We start from the raw sequence: 19320 nt of genomic DNA on the forward strand, positions 1-19320 counted from the left end.
TGCACCCGATTCAAGAGCTGAATGGCTCACAGGGCTACACCTAAGAAATGAAACTTGAAACACGGAGGTGCATAGATTAAGATGCTTTCAGCCAATAAGTAGTTCGTGTTTATAAATGTGGGAGGAGACCGGAGCAACCGGAGGAAGCCCACGTGTGCAATGGCGCAAACCTCTATTCCAGTCGAAAGGGGACAGATGAGAAATTATAAAACAATAAAAATAAACCAATAAAATTCTCACGTTTCGAAAGACCCAAGAATACGAATCCCTGCAGTCACGAAAGCCTTAAATTGAAATTTAAGGGGCAGATGAGTTTAGTCCGCACTTCACCGTACCGCCTTCTCCTGGCGAGCCAGGGTATGGCACCTTGACGCCCACATAATGTGCGTGTGTGTGTGCGCTATCCACCCAACCCTTCCCTCCACAGCGCAGGGCAAGAAGTAGCAAACACCACGAGAGGTCGCCCAGAACTCCGATGTCGAGACGTCCGCAGGTGCGACCTGAGCACCTTTGACGTCAACGCCGACACATGAGGCTTGTGGCGAGATGAAGCGGAAACTGCCCGCAAACTCACTCTGGCTTGGCTCATTGAGACCGTGCCGTTAAAACAGCTTCAGTGGCTCTGGAATAAAATCGCGAACGCGCAGAGAATGGAGCCGGCCACGACTCGTTCGCAGAGCGGACCACGAGCACGCGTGCAGCCGCGGCAGGCTCCGTCTGTCCAGGGTCGCCCTTGAAAGCCATCGTAAGGAAATGTAAATCAAACCAAGTCAAGTCGTTCGTATCATTATTATTAGGAAACGCAAAGTTGCAAATTCCATCGTCTGCTGTTGACGGAAGGATGCCAATGTTTCTGCAGGATGCGCAGTGTTACTGCAGTAGATGTGTTGAGTGTATTCCTCCAGCACTGCAGGAACGGAGCTGCCGCCAGTGTAATCGTAGACTGGACTTGCGATGCTGAGGTCACCGGTTCGATTCCATGTCCCAGTGCGGCAGTGGAAACAACGGTGGAAGTTTCCTGTATCCCCCCCACCACCACCACCGCCCATCAGCAAGTCGTGTGTGATGGGGTAAAGTGTGGGTACTCCCACCCTCCAGAGGAGCTCTCTCTCTTGAGTGCGGAGGGCAGAAGAGCGACGCTCACAACAACGAGTGGAGCGCCGGGCGGATAAAACATCGAAAGTTGGCACAGTTGGGGCCTCAGGTGGTGTACCTTGCCAGTAATCTCAAGTCAGTCAACCCATAGCACCTGGGTCTGTCCCGTGACCTCCTGCCAGCGAGCCTTCGACACAACACTTGACCTCAAAGTGCACCTAGCCTGGCACAAGCGCCGTGGTGACCTCACCGCCACTTAGTGGGGAATGGCAATTGTGCGTTTATGCATGCCTCGACATATGCAATAGTCTATGATAATAATGTAAAAAATATTGAGTTTTTATATAGTAGCATCATTTATTAAACTGCATCACACAACCCTGCTTATATCTGCAAACACGGAGGTGCATAGATTAAGATGCTTTCAGCTAAACAATTTTAGCCAATCAAAAATTGTATTTCTAAAAAAGCACTCTTCAAGAAAATGTATCTACGTGCTTGTACACAAAATAAAAATCTGAATTAAAATCTGACATGTTTTACGAAATATCAGCTTAGCCAACATGGAGATAAGCTAAGAAAAACATGGTTTAAAAGTAGCATCCTGAGTAAAAATGTAAAATGTTCCACTACTGGAGGAGGCTGTGAGCAAGCCAATTGCAGGCCAAAACCTTGGGGCAGTCGTTCCGGAATCGCTGCAGTAAACTAGCCATCCCATAGAGCAGGGCTGGCCAAATTCCCTGACCCTATAAACCTCAAACCAAAATCTTCACGTGGCAGGGAGCCACACAATTGGAATGCAGCACTTGACAACTCAGCAGATGCTCTCCCAGCCCAGGAGATTCTATCCGTATTCAAACCATGAAAATGTCAAAAATGAATTGTTGTTTGTTTTATTAGTGCGCTAGTTTGCCCACGAATGCCTCACTGATTCTCATGCCACTTTTTCACGAGGGTACAAAATAGTTTTCGCAGTAGGGGGAGATGATTTCTACGTGCATTCGAATTGTGTACTTTGCTGGTAATTTTTTTATTTGGACCATGGTGCCGGCACAAAGTGCCCTCCTCTTGCGTATTTTAATGAGACAAACCAAAGACCTCAGCGTAACCTTAACAGAATGTTGGGGCAAGTGCTGCGCGAGTGAGCACCTATGATGGCCGGAACGGCACACGAAGGGGCTAGGGTGGGCAGAACCACGCCCAGCCACCTTTGTCTCCCCAGTGGCGATGTTCGCACATGGCACCAGGTACTCATATGAGGCTGAGTCGACCTCGGGGAGGCCCATAACCGATTCAGATAATCGTCAACGGTGTTGGCCGTGAGCAGGAATCACACTCGGGTCACCGGGCCTGTAGCGCTGCGCACTAACCGCTACACCACCACTCCCCACAATATGAGAAAACACTTTAGGACGCGTCGGAGAAAACACGATGGAAATAGCACTCTGCGAGATGCCTCTGCAGTGGCAAATGCAGCGGCCTGCCGGCCAACCAGCAGGCCAGTTGGCCAGCCTTTCCCACTGCATAAGCGTCTCGCAGCGTATTAATCACGGTGGCCACTGGTTTCGAACACGGTGAGCATCTGCAACAAGCGGCTGGGCCACGTCACCACCGGCTGTGTCACCGTCACAGAGCAACCTGAAAATACGATTTGACGACGCCGGCCACAGAGTGAAGACCACTTGAGGGCACGTTCACGCGGTCGGTTCATTCGCGCCGGTCGGCTCTGCGGAAGCTTTGAATTTCAAAATGTGCGCGCCAGTGCCCTGGGAGTAGCCGTGTCTGCCAGGGGGGCAATCGCTTCCGCGGCTATTTTTTGTTTGGTGTTCCCTGCTACAGGGTAGAGTGTCTCTCGTCACGTAGCACTGGTCTGTAATCAAGAAAGCACCGCAGCAATTTCAGTGTTACAATTGAAACACTGTGGGGGGGGGGGGGGGTAACGCTCGTCGTACTCATATCTGGCATTACCCAAGCGCTGCAGTTGCTGTATTACTGCAAGTAACTCGAGAGTACCGGTGGCAGTAATGGTGTCTGGATTGACCACAGTACTGTAGTAATCTATGGGTAAACCTGACCGCACTACACGACGATATTAAAACCGTTTATTTATAGAGACTATTAATCAAAGTTTACACCGGCTCCACACGATTTGTATTCATAGTGCACAAGCGGCACCCCCCTCATTACATAAAGCCCTTATTTATGAGGATACTGAATTCATAGTAAAGATTGGTACAAGTGTTCATAGCATGTGCAAGTTCGATTTAACGGTACAAACTACTGCCTTATGGTTGCATAGAACTAAATCAAAAGAGGCTTGAGGCCATGCCAAAGTTTTCCTTTCATACGTATACATTAACTTTTTAAGTCAAGAGTTGAAAGCCACTTTCTAAACTTAAATCTATTTCAAAAGTTGCATAAGCAAAAGGGGATTTGTTTTCAGAATGCACGTTAAAAACCTTCCACGGGAAAGAACACAAATAACGGTACGATGTGCATGACACACAACGCGTTATTTAGTGTGCATCTGTGCGATTAAATGTTGCACAGTTTGCATCAGCAATTGATTTCCACATTCCGATGAAGGGTTATTCAGCAATATATGTATTACCCCATGGCCTTCATAACCCTGGGTGTTGATTTCGTACTCTGCATAAACATTAGCCGGTGCTTTTTTTATAGTTCACCTCATCCCAAAGCTGCAAGTTTGTTTTATTTCATAGTGCACTTAAGCACACACACAACAAGCATGTATTCACCATTGCTAATGAGCATACCACAGGGAATTGCAGAGAGCAAATGAGCATGACATTCAGTAGATTTCAGATTTCCAAGTCTAAATATATCAGAAACAGTAGCTTAAAGGCTGCTCATGGATGCACAATGCCTTGCGTTTACAGTATTTGGCTGCTATCGTTTTGCACGTGATAAGCAACTTCGTTGAGCTGTCATTTGTGGCCAAGTCGCTTCTGAAAAAAATAGCTGTATAGCTCAGTGGGCCTTACCTGGTAAAATAAAATAAAAGTTTAGTTCAATTGTTTAGTTTAAGTTAAAATTTGTTTCATCGAGTGAGTACTTAATAGGCCAAGCGTGACCTGGGGTCATCAAAATAATGAAAGAAAAACAAATAAAGCACAGCAATGAAGCTAATAGAAATCTGCACAAAAATAATGGTGCGGCATGAGAAATCGAAAATATAGCACAAATGGTAAATCAAAAAAGATAAATAGCTGATTTTTTTTTTCTACCTACGTGACTTTACCGAAAAAACCAAAGAGTATGGATTCCTGCAGTCACGAAAGCTTCAAATCAAGATTGGTAAATCAATGTTCAATAATAAATTCCCATCTAGCGTGGGTTGACCAATCATAGCATATTCATACATTAAGTGACATTAACATCGCCAAGATAACATCATAAACATAGCTGAGGAATGTGACGTAGATCTCTATAGCAAAAAATAAAGAAAAAAACAATATGCCCAAGTACAGATGATGTTTTGAACCATATATCAGAGAAAGTGATCCTGTGTTGGCAGTGATGCACAAGTACAAACAACATCGAACTCAACACGTTTGTCAATAACACTGTCGCCTTAAAAGGAATATGATTTAATAGGTGCCGTTTCAGGCAATGGCCCTTCTTCATAGGTCAAGTGAATTCGTTTATTTAGTAGTAATAAACACATTCCTGCGGAGGGAGCTGGTAGGAACGTTGGGTTGCTCGGTCAATGGCCAGGGTCAACAGGCGGCGTGGTGTATTCCGCAAATATGGCCGACTGTGAGGACGGGCACAAGCCGGCGTGAGTAGGTTAAACGTTGAGTTTTATAAGGGTACCACGGGGTGACCAGCCCCTCCCCACCCAGCCCCACCCCCACCCAGCCCCTCCCCACCCTCCCCTCCCCACCCTCACCACCCACCCTCACCACCCACCCTCCCCACCCACCCTCCCCTCCCCACCAAGCCCCTCCCTCCCCACCCAGCCCCTCCCTGCACGACGGACACAATAATCCCCTGTGGGCTGGTGTAACCAGGAGGTTCCTACCAGTAAAATATATATTGAAGGGGTTGTCTATTACAGCTACTAATAGGTAACTATTCCTATGCCAATTTAAAAACTGCTCATCATTTAACATTTTTAAAAATGTAATTCTTATAAGGCCCCATGGTGTAAAGCGCAGTCTCCAACTCCTATCCATTCTGGCCTCTCTTATGTCCTATGAAGAAGGGACATTGCTCGAATGTCGCCCATTGTGGTTTTCGCTTTACGTTGAACTTCTTTCACACCGTACGTAGCCAACTGCGCAAATCAGAGGTGCGTTATCGACAAATGTGTTGAGTTTTTTTGTTATTTGTGCTCTCGCACCACTGCCTAAGCAGTGCCACCAAATCTTCTGTGACGTAGGGATCAGAAGATTAGATGCAGACAAATAAAGTTGAAAAGAAAGAAGCTTTGAGAGATTCGTGTTGGGAATGACACCGATACATGTGCATGCAGAGGAACACTTTTACCGAGGAACAAACAAAAATCAGAGACACGATACTGACTGTTAAGCAACGTTAGTGGGCTGGGATAGGGCAACTGCTCGAAGGGATGGATGAGACTGGTGACAGAATGGCAGCCAAAGGATGGAAGCACACTGAGAGCACTACCGCCACAGACTCAGGATGATGACATCAGCTCACGTGCAGCACCGAGATGGATCGCAGCCTCACAAGACTGCGAGGGATCGTGCCAGTGTGGCGAGGCCGTCATCCATCAGTGGGTAGATCATGCTTGTTGATGATTGCGTAACCATACTGTAAAAGGTACTATGCTAAAACATTGAAGAACTCATGGCATGTGTGTTAGGTAATCTAATTATGCATGCTCAACCAGACTATGAAATCAACATGCATATGGTGTGTGAAACTTAATCCAACATGTTGAATTTGCACTTTGAAATTGAGCTACAGATGCCTGGATACAACAACAGCCGCACAATATTAAACAACTCGTTACGGAATGTGCATGCCGATGTGCATTTTGGAACTGACGCATCACGTTTAAAGGCTGCAAATTGCATTACCAACATCTTTGCAAACTGTTAAAGTATAAACAGTTTATATGTATATAAGTTCTGGCAAACACAGTGTTCATTTTTAGATGTTTAACCGATGATCAAATCACCCAGAATGCACCCAATCTCATCATATCTCAGAGGCTAACGAAGTGAGAGTCTGCACAGTCCTTGGATGGGCAATCACCATTAATAGCAGGTGCTATAGGCTGCAGCGTTATGTTGTCGAAAGCAGAGAGCAGTGTAGAAAAAAACCACGTTGTTGTACTGCACATCTAAACTCCCTGCCTCCACCAACCCGCAATGACCAACGGGGTGAGGAATGGCTAAACAACCCCCACGACAGTACAAGACATGGCGTGAGGAGGCATTCATCCAGCAGTGGATTGGCAGTGTGCAATGCAATATTCCAGCAAATGTTCCTACGCGGATGCGCTCTATCGATTGAATTACATCTTGTCCACGATGCTATTGATTGACCTATGTTTATAAAGACAACATGAACAGTGCAAATAAAACTCAACAAATTCGTCAATAACATAAATATATGCATTTATTTATTTATTTAAGGCAGTGTTATTTCATTTCAAGGCAGTGTTATTGACTAATGTGTGCACTGCGTGTTGTGTGCAGAATCAAGACAAATATATTGGAGAACATCTTGCAGATACTCCAGCGTACATAAGCAGATATGTATGACAGATGTTCATAAATAATTAGCATGTGCACTCCAGTATTGAATTGTATACCGATTGTATATATGACAATTAGAGCAGCGTTACAGTGTGAAAAGCCCCCGCACGAAGAAGTGCCCTGCAGAATCTAATGCACCATTCTCTTTGGTTTTTTCGGTAAAGTCACGTAGGTAAAAATAAATCAATAAACAACACAATTAAATCACGATGTTTCGTAGGCAACACAAGCTTATTACAGTGAATTTGGCTGTAACGGTTCCACCTGAAGACGGAAGCTTGTGTTGCCTCCGAAACGTCGTGATTTAATTGAGTTGTTTATGCATTTATTTATTTTCACCTACGTGACTTTACCGAAAAAACCAAAGAGTACGAATCCTTGCAGTCACGAACACTTCAAATCTAGAACTAATGCACCACGTGAACATGTACCATGAATTTCACTCACATGGGTTTATATAGTCGATGACAGGGATCGGCAATCTGCGGCTCTTTAAAGACTGCTTGGTGACGTTGTTGATTCGGGACCACGTCTCGTATCCACGTCCATTGCAGCATCTTTCAATAAAGTTTGTTTTTAATCGAATTCAAAAAAACGGCTCTTGTTATTTTGGTTGCCGACAACTGGTCTATGACAACAAGTGACAAAAAAAATGTGCACTATGAAGATCTTTTGAGACCGGGCGCTTAAGATCTCCGTTTGGATGGATGCCCAGCATGCGTGGTGCGTTGTTCACGGCTGGGCACCCATGCAGCGGGCAACAGGAGTCAATGTATCATGGGACCTCCTTTGCCAGTACCAAAATATACTAATAGGGGTTTTCCCCTTTTTTTGGCAACAAAACTGACACCTTTTGCAAGGAATCATGCTTACATTAACCACAATACTTGCAGTCAAATGCAAACAAAAAACAATACTCTGATCATTTTGTTTGCATTTGACTGCAAGTATTGTGGTTAATGTAAGCATGATTCCTTGCAAAAGGTGTCAGTTTTGTTGCCAGAAAAAGGGGAAAACCCCTATTAGGAGTCAATGTAGTCGAATCCTTTGTCGTACTGCGATTATCGTGCTCCGCGCCTTCACCAACCCACACTGACCAGCACGGGGAAGTATGGACAAACAACCCCCGCTACCGAAACGGCACAAGGGAGTCTCTCTCATCCAGCAGTTAATTGAGCGAAAGCAACGCACTATGTTTTGTGAACTAGGAAACAGTTATACTGTATGCCTTTGCAAACTGATTTATTAAACAAAGACTCAACTATCTTCTTGGTTCTTTCGGTAAAGTCACGTAGAAGGGAAATAATTAAATCATATTAAAATTCCTTCCCTTTATTAATGCTAACCCTACCTCCTTCCTTTGTTGCTGCTAATCCTACATAATGCACGGGCATAATATGACTTTGAGACCCCCCCCACCTCCTACATATTCCACAAGTAGTGACTAATCCCATATCTGCATTTTCCATAAATATGCTAAATTCCTCTGTTGATGTGCAAATTCCTTTGTCAAGGCGCCCTTCCTCCCCTAACCCAGCTTCAATATACGCTGCCAAGCCTGGTGGTGTTCATTCGGATGCTGTCTCTGTCTTTCTGACAGACCTGTTCTTCACCTGAGGACGGCTGCTTGCGTTGTAGCCGAAACGTCGTGAGAATTGTATTATGTGTTTAATTTTTATTATTTTATTATTTCCCTTCTACGTGACTTTACCGAAAGAACCAAGAAGATGAATCCCTGCAGTCACGAAAGCTTTAAATCGAAAAGACTAAACTAAACCACTAAACAATTTGTAGTTTTACCGGAAAAGGCCCCTTGGGCTATGTAGCTCTTTTCGAGAAGCAACTTGGCCAAAAATGATAACTCAACGAACTGGCTTATCACTTTATAGCAACCAAGTGGTATTCTAAAAGCATGTTTCCAAATGCGGAGGGAAAAAACTGGAGGACCTGGAGAAAGATGCACGCAACCAGGGGGCGAACATAGAAACTTCAAATATACAGGCCTCCAGATGCTCTAAAAATAGGTGATAAAATATGAACATGTGAATGTTTGCTATGGAATCTAATACACCGCGGTTATGTGCACTATGAAATTACATACACCATGTGCTACTAAAAATGAACTCTTGCGTAATTGACTTATAATCTTCGTAATCCTAAATATATTTAAAGGCTGTGATGGTGCTAGGCTTTCATACTAGAACATTGATAAACGTGCAATTAAACAGCCAGTTAACGATTAGGATTGTGTTAATGCAGGCACCACCACCATCATCCATTATCTATCCACTGCCAGGTGAAAGCCTCCCCAATCCATCAGCACCCTCTCACGGTCTCGCAATGAGCTGCATAACTCCTGCGCACGAGCTGATTTCACGCGGTTTTTTTGCAAACTTAACTTCGTGGCAAGCCTACACAAGTAAAACAAAAAATGTCAACGGGTAATTTGATCACGAAAAAGCAACATGCCAATCAATACTCGTTGGGTCTTTCGGTAAAGGCACGTAGATAGAAAAATAATTCCAAATCACGACGTTTCGATCGCAACACAAGCACCTGTTGCGATCGAAACATCGTGATTTTTGTAATATTTTTCTATCTACGTGACTTTACCGAAAGACCCAGAGTATGAATTCCTGCAGTCACGAAAGCTTTAAGTCAAGATTATGCCAATCAATCTCCTGAAAAAATACAATGTCAACTAGTGCATATTACGCACAATGAGATATGGATCAGAAACGTGGACAAGAAAAGTGACAGTCACTGAAGTATTTATTTCACCACGAAAGACATGTGGAATGGATGTCGGACAGCCCGGACATACAGCCTAGTTGGCGCAGCCACTCTACATGTAACGGTACATCCAACGATCCATTCTTTCGCTTACAATACTCGCGCATCCGTTCAAACGCGTAACAAAATTTTTTTTGTAACGTACGTGAATTGTACCGAATTTACGAAGCCGTGACCTTTGGGCTGTAATGGGAGCGAACAAAACCTCACAAGAGTGAAATAATTCAAACGAGAAAAAAAATCTATCCTCGAATTGAATCGCACGGACCATTCGTGAAAACTCATTGAATCGCCAGAGGGGTCCAACGTTCCATGTGCAGGGGCTACTTAAGAGGAGCCGTGTGTGCGGGTCACGGCTGTCATTTTACTCAGAGGAATATGGGATCAAAATCATCAATGATCATACTTTCACTTTGCTTATAATATGCTATTGAGGAGCTCTAATCCAGCAATGCAAATTTCTTATTAACATGGCAGAGGCCAGTCTCTCCATTGCATGACCACTATTTATTTCAAAGAGAGTTGTGCTCATTATTTTAGCCTTGCAGTAGCGCTGATAATGATGGTAAACGATGATGATGGCAATGGTGTCGTGATGGTGGTGTTAATAATGATATTGATGTTAGTGATAATGGTGATGTTAAGGCTGATGGTGGTAGAGGTGATGGCAGTGGGAGTGTGATCATGGTGTTGATGCTAAATTTGGTAAGAGTGGAGATGTTGATCATCAGAATTAGAATCTTTATTTATCCTGGAGAAATCCGATGTGCTGTGAAGCTCTTTTCCAGAGGTCGAGTTGGGGCGGGTAAGAAAGTTACAACAACAAACAACGATAGGAGTGCAAAGTGTAGGAAAGGTAAGCAAACCACTGAAAATTAATAAAATAGGTAAAGTATATCAGTTCAAATTGCATAAGTACACAAACTTCCAAGCTTGAGCAAGGCAACAAGACAACAGCAAAAACAGTCGCAGACCACACCAAGACAACACACAGTCCCTCATGATGGTGATCACACTGATGTTCATGATGTAAACAGTGATGAGGGTGATGACAATGACCTTAATGATGATGATGATAGTGAGTGGTGGTGATGACAATTACCTTGATGCTGACAAGAATAATGCGTAAAAGTATTAGTGGTGGTAATCATGCAGCCGTGTTGATTCCCGACCGGGATTTGAACTCGGGCACGTACAAACTGAGAGTCGAGAACCCTGACTGCAGCGCAACACACGGGATGATCAAAATAATAACCTCCCCACAGGTGCAGACTCACAGCCACACACAAGGTAAACCGATAACATGCCTCCTGCGCCCATGGCTAACCCACCCGGTAAACGCGTCCGATTTCATCGCACCTCAGAAGCTAAGCGGCGGTTGAGCCTGGACAATGCTGGGATGGGCGAACACCACCATGCACAACAAGCACGTGTAGTGGGCGTTGTAGGCAGCAGAGGGCAGTGCAGCAAACCCTATTGATGTTCTCACCTCGCCCAACCTTCACAATACCGCACTGACCAGCGTGGTGAGGCATGGTCACATACTCCTCACTGCCTGCACGGCACGGACGAGGCCGTTATCCAACAAATGGGCTTCACGTGTTTTACGTAGACATTCGAACGACATTTTTATCACCATTAGCATCAGCATATTAATCATGATTATCATCATTATTATCATCGTTATCATCATTGTCATCCTCCTGCAGTGGTCGATATAAGGAGCATCGCAACTTTGAGCGAAGTCGGCAGCATGGGAACGTGAAATTTCTACCCCCACTGGCTCAGGGCAGCTAGAAGAAATGAGCGTCGCCCCACTCTCGTTTCACCAACGAGGCACGCAGACTTTTCCCTCTCATACCCCATTAACACGGTCAGGATCACCACAGTCATGCAGTTATACAGTCAAGCTGTGCTGCAGCGTGTACACAAGGCTCACAATGGCCTACCGGGTTGATGTCAGGTCTCCACGCACCACCAAGCTCCTGGCTTCAGCTGCTTGCCTCTCTCTCCTCTCTCTCTCCCCCTCCTCCCTCTCTCCTGCCTGCCCCTTCTCTCTCCTTTCCTCTCCTCCCTCTTTTCAGGCCCAGCCCTCCTATCCCCTTTCCTCTTCTCTCTCTCCTCCCTCTCTCATCTCTCTCCCTCTTGACTCCCCTCCCTTCTCTCAATTCATGGAAACATTTCTAGACGATAGTGACGATCGACACGTACACACACACCCACACACATACACTAAGAATATACGCACAAGCATAGAGATGCGTACAAACAACAAAGACAAATATTTCCAGTATAGCTACAAAATACAGTTGGGGTAAGTGCTATTAGCAATCACCAATGAAGGCCGGTACAGCACATAAGGGTGGCCATCACCACACCCGGCCTCCTTTGTCTCCCGAGTGGCGATGATTACACACCGCACCATTTAAGGCAGAGTCGACCTAGGGAAGGTCCAGGACTGGTTCAGATCATCATCACTGGTGTTGGCCGTGAGCGGGATTCGAATTCGGGTCACCAGGTTCGTAGCGCAGCGCGCTAACCGCTGCGCCATGGATCCCCTACAAAGACAAATACATGGACACACGTGTGTGCATATACATGTACACATATGCACACACAAACACATCATGCATAACTCCAGTTGGAACAAGCCCCAGGAAAAAGGAGTTGCAATCCAAGACATATACATTGCAGTGAGGGAGTGTCTCCCTCACTGCAAAGCACACCAACCAAGAGGTTTTCCCTGGTGTGATTACCAAACAAATGTAAAATATCCACTCATGGCCTCACTTATGAAGCCATCATCACACGTCAGGGTTTGCAGTCAAACCTGAACCCTGCATACTTATTTGGGTCCAGAGGTGAAGAGCGAATAGAGCGAGCGCCGTCTTACCGCGAGGTGGGCTCCGACGGGAGAGAGGCTGCCCTGTGAATTGAGTTCTGTGTGAGAGACGGGAAGGGAGATGTGGCAATACACAGAGACTGGGATCAATTATCACGATAAACAAACTCTCACATTCACTCACCCACACACCCACCACTCACCTCATCCTCGTTCACTCACCCACACACCCACCACTCACCTCATCCTCGTTCACTCACCCACCTCACTCGCACACCAAGCACTCACCCTCACTCTCTCACTCATTCACCCACCACTCACTCACCCTCACTCCCCCAATCATCCACCCACTACTCACCCTCATGCTCACTCAATCATTTACCAACCCACCACTCACGCAACCTATCACTCACCTGCCATTCTCTCAACCTCTCCACTGCCTAACCCACTCAAATTCACAAACTACTAACCCACTCACTCTGTCATTCTTATGCTCACTCACCCACACACTACCTCACCCACTCTCACCCACCACTCACCCACACACTTGCACACACTCACTGTTCCTCACCGCCACTCACCTACTCTCACTCACTCAATTGCTCACTCATACACAATCACTTTCTGTCCAAGCCCACGCCACATTTTATTCTCTGCTCTCAATTTCCACCTTATCATCTCTCTCACTCCCCCTCTCTCTCCGCATCTCTTTACACAAGGCTCTTTCTCAGTGTGGTGTCGCAAGCAGTGATGTAATAATTGTGTTACTTCTCTATTACACGACTCCATTGCATGTGTATTTTACGTGTCTACATGACCACACAAAAACAAACGTCTAAATTACATTGCTCCGTATATATCATTATTATGAGGCTTATTTACCCAGGCGAGCCTCGCTGATTCTCATGGCTCTTTTTCAGGAGGGGTCTGTCAGGTTTTCGCAGTAGGGGAGCACTGTTGTCCCAATTCAGTGACTTGTGGTATCATTTTCCAAATCTGGCACATTTCAACCGTGATGCCAGCACACAATGGCCTTAAGTCCACGCGAATGGCGTCAAGGGATCACTGTGATTGAGTGAAGCAGACAGTGCGTTGTGTTTTTATAGTCAATATACACTGCAGAGTATTAACCAGGGCGACCTGCCAGATTTAAACCACGAACCTCTGCAACAAGGGGCGAACGTGCTGTAAGGGTTAATCGAATAAAAGAGATCCTTACTCTCACGATGCACTAATTGCATCGTGCACATGAATATCATTACTTTCCATTGATGGCATCCACTGATCAATGAAGCCCTCCCCAAGCCATTGCGGTCTCGCAAAATCTCTCACGGTCTCGCTTAAAAACTCGCACACGACACGTGCACACAATTCGATATGATCGCTCCATCTACGCGGTGGGCGTCCTCTTAGCCGTGTTCCTTCTTTTGGCTGCCACTTCGCTGTTTGCTTCGACCAAGTCCACTAATACCAACACCCACCGTTGGCCACGAAGTAACGGTGAAGTAAACACGGCGCCTGTGCCAGGCCAGGTGCACTTTTAGGCCACGTGAAGTGTAGAAGGCTCGCTGACAGGTCTCGGGACGGACCCAGGTGCCAAATACACTACACTACCACTCACATACGCGTGTATGTGGAACTTCTTTCGCACCGTACGTTGCCAACCATGCTAATCAGAGGTGCGAGGGAAGGACAACAAAAACTGTCCTAAAAACATGGTTTTCAATCTATATTTAAAAGTGCATAGCTCCAGTTGCTTCCTAATATCGGAAGGGAGAATGTACAAGATGGCCACAGAAGCACATCTGAAAGTCACTGCACAAGCACAGAACAACATCCGCCATCTCCCATTAAGTGGCGGTGACATTACCACGGCGCTTGTGCCGGGTTAGGTGCTTGCTGGCAGGTCACAGGACAAACCCAGGTGTTGCGGGCTGATTGACTTAGATGACTGCCAGATGCACCACTTGTGCTCCACACTGTGCACAAAGACAAATATCCCATGAATAGGCTACACAGGCTGTTGGGGCAAGTGCTGTTTGGGAACACGATGAAGGCTAACGCGGCACATTAGGGGGTGGGTGGCCAGCACCACACTTGGCCGCCTTTGTGTCCCCACTGATGATGTTTACAAACTGCACCAGGCACTTTTGGGGCTGAGTCGACCTAGGGTCGTAAGTGGGAATCGAACTCATAGCGCAGTGCGCGAACCCCTACACTGCCGCTTCCCACACATACTGTGATACAAACCCTTACAAGAAAAAAATGATAATAGTTTGGGGGTCATTTAAAAAACAATAAATGGATCGTCCCTTATCTGGGGATACTGCCACAGTGGTGGAATGGTTTGCACACTGGGCTTGTTACCCAGAGGTCACAAATCCGATCCCCCGAGTGCAACTTTCTGAATTTCCCCTCCCTCACCACCCAGCCTCTGTCCGCCCAGCACAGTACACATGGGTACACTACAGTTAAAGTAGCAGGTCACGTCCGGTGGGGTAAAGTGTGTGTACCCCCATTCCATCACCAATCTCATTCATCAACTATCACCTCTTTTTAGCAATGTGCCTTTCCCAAGGACACTTTTCCTATCAGAAAAAAAATTCGATATTATATGCAGAATTTACATATGAATGTGCCTGGAGCACGATTTCAATCAGTGCAAGGTTGGGGCTAAGTACTGCGCGAAAGAAGTTATACATACTGTGCACATTGGCAGCCATGACACACGATTAAGAAACACGTTAGATGCATTACGTGGATATTATGAGTTTGTAATATCTTAAACTCGCCTTTTGCCCGTCCAAGGACGGGTGTATTACAGTAAATCTGAAACTAGCAAGCGAAAAGCAGACCGCGACGTGATACTCATTGCATCAATTCGTGTGCAGTTTGTAAGGCCACGGTGACACAGAGCTATTTCATTTAAAGGTTAAAATCCCTTGTTCATCACGACGTCCTTTTTACTTTGATGTCTCAACAGCGTTACGGAGATCACGTGACATGAGAGTTCTGCCTTTGTAGTGAGGGTTGTGAGTTGACGCCGAGGAGGGGGGAGGAGGCGCCTCGCCCCCCATGTGGAGTGACGTCAGCCGCTAATTATTATTAATGGATGGGGGTGTCCATTTGGAGGACGTCACCGTATGAGTATTAATGAGGGGGGGCTGTTCGATGTGGAGTGTCGTCACCTGCTCGTGATTATTAATGAGGGGGGCTGTTCGATGTGGAGTGACAATCACCTGCTCATGATTATTAATGAGGGGGGGCTGTTCGATGTGGAGTGTCGTCACCTGCTCATGATTATTAATGAGGGGGGCTGTTCGATGTGGAGTGACGTCACCCGCTCATGATTATTAATGATGGGGGGTGCTACATGTGGAGTGACGTCACCCGCTCATTATTATTAATGAGGGGGGTCCATGTGGAGGACGTCACCTGTTATTGATTATTAATGAGGGGGGCTCGTCGACGTGGGGTGACGTCACGCGCGGGACACAGACCTTCTTGGCTCTTTATAGTAGTAAATGGCGAAGTGTGATTTATTTAATTATATCCCTAATACTTTTAAATTTGAAGTGGGCTATAATCCTTGTCGATTTATGGTCAGCTGGCTGAAAAAAGACTCAATACATTGTAAAAAAAAATAAGAATAGGCTTTACCCCTCTGGCAATAAAACAGGTGTTAAGACGTTGAAACACCAAATGTATACATTTTGCAAGACATCAAGTCTGCATTAACCACACATACTTGTGGCAAAACATGCAAACAGAAAATGGTAAACGCTTATTGTTATTCTTCTTCATCATTTTGATACTGGCAAAAATGTCCCATTGATAGAATTATTGTAAATATATTTATTTAAATGTATTTATTTTTACACGTTGAAATTGCATCTCTTCTCAGGTCTCGCTGTTATGTTTGAGCTTGTCCCTTCTCATCTAAAACGGTAAAGGTCACACGCACCAATAAACACCGGAGGAGACTTTTCCTGCCCGTGCCCTATCATCAGCACACGCAGTGGCGCACACAGTGACGAGGCCATGGGTAGCCTGGCCCTCCCGCTGTTGTGTCCGGCAGACAGCAGCTGGATTCCTAGTTTGTATTTAGAGTTGCCACTCCATTCAATACCCATTACGAATTAAGGAGCGCGCCTTTAAATAGGGTGCAGGGTTTCGGTGACCCAACCCAAACGTCGCGGCGCGCCTTTAAGGGGATGTTTTCAGCCCTTCCTGAAGCGGTCGACGATGCCCCTTTAATTAAAGGTTACATCCGCACGCGCATCGAGAGGATGCAATACTGCACTGTCCACTACATTCCTCAATGAATGTGTTAGGTTTTTTTCTTCCCGTTGTTGACTGTGCGTGTGCACCAATTTCAACGCAGCAGTATCACCAAATAATGTGCAGATAGTAACATGTTTTTTTCCCTTTTTTCTGGCAACAAAACTGAAACCTTTTTACAAGGAATCATGTGTGCATTAACCACAATACTTGTGATCAAAATGCAAAAAAAAACACACTGATAATATATGCATTGTGCTTGAAACTGATTGGTCCACACCAGAGACGGCTTTCTTTTAAGCCTCGTCTCAATTGGTGCTACACCAGAGGACGCCAAAAGGCGTACAGCACAAAGACAATGCACTATCAGAGTAATGAGGGCTCGGGGTGAGCATCTACATCAATAGACCTCTTTTGCCAGTACCAAAATATAATAATGCTTTTCTCCTTTTTTTCTGGCAACAAAACTGACACCTTTTTACAATGAATCAGATGTGCATTGACCACAATACGTGTGGTCAAAATATTATTATACTTTGGTATTGGCAAAGGAGGTCTAATGATGTAGATTCCGTCTCTGGTGTGGACCAATCAGTTTCAAGGACAATGCGAATATTATCAGATATATTATCAGTGTGTTTTTGTTTGCAGTTTGACCACCACAAGTATTGTGGTTAATGCAGACATGATTCCTAGTGAAAATGTTTCTGTTTTGTTGCTAAAAAAGGGGGGAAACCCTATTATGATACTTTGGTACTGGCAAATGAGGTCTAATGATGTAAATGTGTAGATAGGTTCCAGTAGCTCACCCAAAACCCCAATGACAATGATTTCACCCCCCTCCCCTTTAACAAGGCAGCAGCGTTTCCGTAGCTCAGCCCAAACACCGCCACACACCAGGCGCCTTTAATTGCGTACGTGACGGGTGCCCTCAACGCAACTCCTGGGCGTTTCGGTGGCTCCGCATCAACCAACACGCAGCGGATGCCTTGAACGGGCCGGTGTTCGGCACGAGAGTTGCCTCGGGGCCGAATGCTTAGTTTCGGTGGCTCCGCCTGAACCCCGCGAAACAACACCGGGTGCCTTTAAGGGCGCATCGGCCGCTGTCGCGAACATTGTGAACGCGTCAACACAGAAACTCGCAGCGTGTCCATGACAGCAATGCGCGTGTAAAGTGTGCGAAGTGTAGACTGTGTAAACGCCGCACGCAGAAACACGCGCACGGACAACGAGCGGCAGCTTCCATGGCCTCTCTCCTACCTGCAAGGAGACGAGCCGGTGCCGCGAATTCGCACTCCCGACACTGGCCCACTGCCACCACCGGAAGACGTCTACCCCCACCGGAAGACGTCTACCGCCACCGGAAGACCTCTACTGCCACCGGAAGATCTCTAGATTTGAAACTTTCGTGACTGCAAGGATTCATACTCTTAGGTTTTTTCGGTAAAGTCACGTAGGTAAAAAATAAAAAGGAATAATAAAAATAATAGAAATAATAATAGAAATAAAATAAAATTTAGTTATTTTATTTAAATAAATTAATTTATTTTATTTCAAAAATATTAATTTATTTTATTTTATTTCGATAATTATTTCTATTATTTTTATTATTTATTTTTTACCTACGTGACTTTACCGTGATGTTAACTACCTCGCCTGGTGTGCAGGAGGTCGTGGGTTCGATCTCGAACTACCTCGCCTGGTGTGCAGGAGGTCATGGGTTCGATCTCGAACTACCTCGCCTGGTGTGCAGGAGGTCGTGGGTTTGATCCCGACCCTGATGCCTGCTGCTGTACATTTGGGGTCATCCATAAATGACGTCACGCGATTTTGGACGATTTTTGACCCGCCCCCCCCCCCCTCATCACACGGCGTCACAAAAATTCAGACCCCCCCCCCCTCAAATATGACGTCACAAAGCTCTGCTCCTCCCCGCCCCCCCCAAAATAAAACATGTTAAATATCGCTTTAAACTATTGTCATTGTAGTGCGTATTTAATGTGGCGCTGCACTTTGATGTTGTAGGAGAAAACGTAAAAAAGTATATTTAATTAAGTAGAACGTGTTGTCTATATTTAAAGTTGCGCATTTTGATGTGACGTCACATTCCTCCCCCCCTCCTCGTCACACATCGTCACAAATGTCTGACCCCCCCTCCCCCCCCCAGGTGCGTGACGTCATTTATGGACGGCCCCTAAGAATTACAGTATTTGGCTGCTGTCAATTTCCACGTGGTGATGATTATGATTATAAGATCCACTTCGTTGTGCTATCATTTGTGACCAGGTCGCTTCTGAAATCAAAGAGCTATACAGCTCAGTGGGCCTTACCTGGTAAGATAAAAACAATTGTTTTAATGTTTTGATTTGAAGCTTTCGTGACTGCAAGAATCCATACTCTTTGGTTCTTTCGGTAAAGTCACCTAGTTAGAAAAAACTGCAGCAGTTTCTCTTGCTGTGGTTGTCCCACCTGATGACGAGTGCTTGTGTTGCGATCGAAACGTCGAGATCAATTATTTTTCTACCTACGTGACTCTACCGAAAGAACCAAAGAGTA

At 45.6% G+C, this 19320-nt stretch overlaps 1 protein-coding gene across 2 annotated transcripts in view; it reads right to left on the reverse strand.

Moving 5' to 3' along the window:
- AGL (amylo-alpha-1, 6-glucosidase, 4-alpha-glucanotransferase) overlaps nt 1-18097 on the reverse strand; it is a 65574-nt gene extending 47477 nt beyond the window's left edge. The window contains exons 1-2 of one of the 2 annotated variants that reach the window (XM_061558106.1): nt 18025-18097; nt 12535-12581 (exon numbers count right to left, since the gene is read on the reverse strand). The gene's annotated coding sequence lies outside the window, so the exon portion shown is untranslated. Of the gene's footprint in view, nt 1-11590; nt 11706-12534; nt 12582-18024 lie in introns of those variants that run through there. The other variant, XM_061558107.1, reaches the window with a different exon arrangement.
- Nucleotides 18098-19320: the final 1223 nt, after the last annotated feature.

This window comes from Lethenteron reissneri, chromosome 24, assembly GCF_015708825.2.
Source record: "Lethenteron reissneri isolate LAM-NWPU_2019-01 chromosome 24, ASM1570882v1, whole genome shotgun sequence".
NCBI classification, from domain to species: Eukaryota; Metazoa; Chordata; class Hyperoartia; order Petromyzontiformes; family Petromyzontidae; genus Lethenteron; species Lethenteron reissneri.